At 34.2% G+C, this 5,036-nt stretch overlaps 1 pseudogene; it reads right to left on the bottom strand.

The window, feature by feature from the left end:
• Positions 1–1,231: 1,231 nt before the first annotated feature.
• Positions 1,232–3,754, bottom strand: LOC132035084 (GDSL esterase/lipase 4-like; annotated as a pseudogene).
• Between the last annotated feature and the right edge of the window lie 1,282 nt (positions 3,755–5,036).

Below are 5,036 nucleotides of genomic sequence, written 5' to 3'. Positions count from 1 at the left end.
GTAAGCAATTTGGGCATGATAAGCATTCATGTGGGTAAAACTCCCGTGGTGGCAGCACATCTGGAAGTAGAAGAGTGTCTAGAACATTTTTTTTTTTTTTAAGTCTATTGTAATTTAGTGATGCATTTCATTTTGCTAATGGAATGAAATATTTTTCAATTATTATGAATGTCTCGTATTGGATGAATTATTTTTAAATATTATATTTATTTTTGCACATTCAAAAGGTGCGGATTACACAATACAATAACAAAATAAAAAAGACATAAAAGAAAAAAAACTAATACAAAGCAGAGTAATTTTTTTCTTTTCTATTTTTCTTGAACCAAAAAAGTACTTTCATAGCTTTGAGAGTAAAACAAAAGAGATTAATCAAAACCCTATAAAATATGACATTTAAACCTAAATATAACAAGTTTTCAAGCGTACTTCGGAGCACTTTACAACCCCTAAAACGACGATCCAAATGTATATGTATATTTGATGTAATGAGCCGATATTATTATACACTAAAAAAAATATTAAGTTCTATATAAAATATTTATATTCCGGTGTTTTGAAATGTGACTAATCTTCGGTCAACGTACGAAAAAAAGCTTAATTTTGAGTTTGATTTCCAAAGAATAAAGGTAGGGGTGAGGGGGGGGGGCGAGGGCTTTTCTGTGAGAATCTGTGCGTGAAAGGACCAAAGTGTAAATGTACACCCTTTCACGCACAAATTCTGTGCGTGAAGCCTTTTTTTTTAATTTTTTTTTTAATTTTTTAATGGGTTAGTTTGGCTCCAATTTTTTATTTTTTATTTTTTGATTACAAAAGTGCCAGGTCCTCATATCAGTGTCAGTTATATTCCTTATTTTTGGGGCGTGACATTATCTTTTTTGTCAGTGACTCGGTGGTCCTTTTGGCTGGGAGATCATGACGGGAGAGATGAGAAGTTGAATAGAGCAGCAACACACACTCAAACGTTGCAAATGTAGAACAAGAGTTGGTCAGTTCGACCTTTCAGCCAATACTATTTTCTCAAATAATACAACAACAACAACAACAACATGCTAGTACAATCCACCAGATGGGGTTGTGTGTGTATTTTTTTTGCATTCAATCCATTCTCCAATTTCATATTCATTGACACGTTCAATATCTCAAGCACGAAGGACTCATGACTCGTGAGATTCGAAGTCATCATATATGTAAAATCCTATTAACAATATTGTTGTTTACTTAATAATGCCATTAATTATAAGCTATGCCGGTAGATTGAAAAATGACTTCAAGTTGTAAGGTTCAATAACATCCACGGTTCCATTCCATAGTAATTCAGCAACTTGTTTGTATGCCACTTCAGTGAGATGACCAGAGTCAAAAAATGTGTAATCCTGGACATTTTTGCACAACTTGTAATCTTTTACTTGTCGATCTCTTGCCTCCACAACTATTAATTCCTCTGAATGGACCCGTCCCACAACAAGCTATTTTAGATGTTTTAAAGCCTACACAAATGCAATTTATAGAACCTACAAAAATGAAATTGTCTTAGAACCTACAAAAATGAAATTGTCTAAGTAATATTGATTTTTGGAAATAGAGTAAAACTATGTCTAGTTTGTATTAGTATGTCTACAGTACTGTCAGTGAAAGTTCTATTTTTCTACTATCACATGTCATTGTATCATGTCCAATATAATTCTGTCATATTGAATTGTGTGAATCGTCTCGCCTAAAAGTTTAAATTGTTAGTAGAAAGCTATCATTTATAAGTAGTATATTATTTTATAATTTAAAATATTTCTACGTGTGGTTTGATTTTTATTTATTTTTATTTATTTTTATTTTTTTTATTTTTTACTTATCACAAGCATGTAATAATATCTTGTTGGTGAATGATAGTTAATCTAGGATTCTGGTGCTATTTTGGTATCATGTTAAATTCTGACACTTAACATAATATGGGTCCTGTTTGAAAATCCTTTCAATATTACATGAAAGTTTAACAAATTCAAATTAATACTCCAAAAGGGACAGATCGAGGAATTTACCATATTCTGAAGGTTTGTCAATTCTTTCAGTAGCAACTTTGAAGAAATCAAACAAGGAATACTTAAATCCAAGTAATTGCTGCTCTAGTTGCTTTAGCATTTTAGGCAAAGCTGAAATGTATATTTTTGCAAGGGTTGTCAGTTCTTCTATGCAGTTGCCATTTGGAAATTAAGAGCCCTAGAACCTGGTGAACAACCCAAAGGAGCCAAAGTAAGAATAGCAAATTTTCTCCCTCCTTTGTATATTTCCTGTTGCAATTAATGCTAGTAAGAGTTCTAACAAAAAAAGAACTAGCATGCTTAGAAGTTTTTTCTAGTGAAACGAGAGGAGTTCTAATTCAGTGACATCATCATATTGTGAACAATGAGAACTGAGTTTCCAATGTTGGGAATCAAGTAGTAACTTTTGATATCGTTGTATCTCATTATATCTTAAAGAGACATATTTTGATTCTCAATAGATTTATTTTCTTAATAATGTCGATCAGGCTGATTAGTTTGTGTGTATCTCAACTATTGTACATGTAACTCTAGCTACAAAGGCTTAAATAGGTATATCACCTAGTGTGTTTTTCCCTTACTATAATTTTGAACTCTTGGTGTTATTTAATTTCATTAACTGCTAGACAATGTTCTGACTAGATCATTTTCTTAGCCCTTTTCTTTACTCGGGGCCTCCTCCGTCCTAGCCATACATTTATCAGGTAATGTTGGTTGCATTACATGAATAAAATTGATTGTCATGAAGTCATAAAATTCGGCTACCTTTTTTCAAGATTTTATCAAATTTAGAAGATTAATTAAAATAAAAAAGAATAAATAGAAAACAATTATGCTAAAACTGCAAAAACTTTCAGTAATGTTATTACCTTCCCAACAGATGTCAAATTGCCCATTACCATCTTTGCATATTCTTCCTTTGGATATGTGGCGTTAAATTTGAAGTAATCATTATTTTCAGCACTGAACATGTATACAACATTGAGTCCTTTAGACTTTATTGCTCCAAACTATAAGATTAACTTAATGTACACAGGATCTTGAACACAATAATCGTACATATAGATAATCCGTAAGACATACCTTATGCGGAAGACCTTATCACGAAAGCGGAAACGTTACTTGTAGAAACTAGTTTCTACCTCTTTGTCCTAGCCTTATGTTAACAAAGCCGTCAGCGATGGAAAAGATGTAGAGAGTTTGTGATAACTGTTGACACCTAATTTTTGACCTTCCATAATTTATTTTAATTGCCCAGGGCCCTTGGATATCAAATAGAGTGAAATATGTATTTTTCTGCAAGTCAAAATGATTTTATAAAATTATTTAGATATTGTTTTGCATTTTCATTTGGCAAAAATAACCTCTATAATGTTATTAAATCATTTAGAAAATAATTTATATATTTTTTATAATTAAATATGTAACATTTGCTAATTTTAATCAAGAAAAGCGGTTAAAAACAATTATTTATTTAATTATTAGAATTACCAATTAGCAAGCATTTTACTCTGTTTATTTCAAGGAATCTGATTAATTGAATGAACTAATCATTTTACCTCTCAATTCTTAACTTTGCTTATTTGCTTAACCAATTTGCATTTGCAATTTTTGAATTAATTTATCTGGAAATCGTTTGCTAGGTGATTAATTGTGGCTGCAATTGAAATAATCAATTGTTAGTTAACTATGACCATGGTTGAAATAACCAATCTCATGGTTTAGATCCATTAAGGATACGTTTGCAATTAAAGTCCTTTTATACAATTGGCTGTGTCTCTAAAATTAACTAATTAATTAAGTGTTGTTAATTTTTGGTCATAATTGAAATGTTTAATCAATAGACACTTTCAATTTTTGGCTATCTTTTCAAAGAGTCATTTTTACCCTTCCATGTATACGCATAAATACACGAGTAAACAAGTATATATGTGTACATACATGTATATTGTGTACACATATGGGCTGCTCTTCTTCCCTTTCAAAAATTGAGCCAAGCCTAGGCTTAAAGGACCGAGACCCGGCCCAACACGTCACTAAGAGGGGCAAGGCCCCTATTCTCTTTCATTTTTTGTCTTCAGTAACCAAACGAACCTTAAGGGTTCTCTCCCATATGAGGAGGTAAATCCTAGCACCGCTCACCTTGATTTTCTCTCTCCTGTGTCATTAATGCCGGAAATAACAAAAATAAGGGCCCGCTTGGTTGATTTTGTTGTGGCATGGCCGAGAATGGCAAGACGTTAATTGCTCTACTAAGCTTAGTGATGTTCTCAAAATCTGAAGGTGGATGCGAAGATCATATCAGAGCACGCGGCCAGGAGGGAAGGCGAGGGTTCGCTCTGTCACAAAATTCAAGATCTCGAGAAACATATCTTGGAAGTCAAAGCCAAAATCAAAGAGGCCAATGAATTAATGGATTTGGCAGAAAATCCGCCCAAGGAACCTATTGAAACACAACACCAAGACGAGAATGTTTTGGACAAAGGAAAGGGGATACTTCCGGAGTACAGTCCTGTAGTCGAGGAACTTGAAGAAGAGAAGATTGAGTCCGACCCACTAGAACCCACGTGGCCATCACGAGAGGCCACTTCGGTCACACCACCAAGCCTAAGAAAGAAGCCCGAAGAACGGGTAGAGTTCGTCCGACCAGCATCGCCTGAATGGTGGGCTATTACACTCAAAGCTGTGGCTTGCCCTTACTGTGTCTCGCCCAGGCATGTGACAACTGAGGAATTCTTGGACAAACTTAGGAGTAAAGGGATAATTTGTGTCAGCCATAAGAGGTTGCCACCTTGTGCTTCGAATTTTGCATATAAAAGGTGCCCTTTTCATTAGGAAGAGCATCACTAAGCTGTGGGGCCCCCACTCGTTATTGGTCCACGACAGTGTTCCCCCAGCTGAAGGGATTACACTGAACACTCACATTTGGCGTTGCGACTTCACTGTCTTTAAGGATTCATATGCCGGCATTTTCCAAAAGTTGGTCGGTATTGGGTAGAT

Source organism: Lycium ferocissimum, chromosome 10 (genome assembly GCF_029784015.1).
Source record: "Lycium ferocissimum isolate CSIRO_LF1 chromosome 10, AGI_CSIRO_Lferr_CH_V1, whole genome shotgun sequence".
Lineage (NCBI taxonomy): Eukaryota > Viridiplantae > Streptophyta > Magnoliopsida > Solanales > Solanaceae > Lycium > Lycium ferocissimum.
The sequence above is the reverse complement of the archived record's forward strand: the minus strand, read 5'-3'. Positions and strand labels throughout refer to the sequence as shown.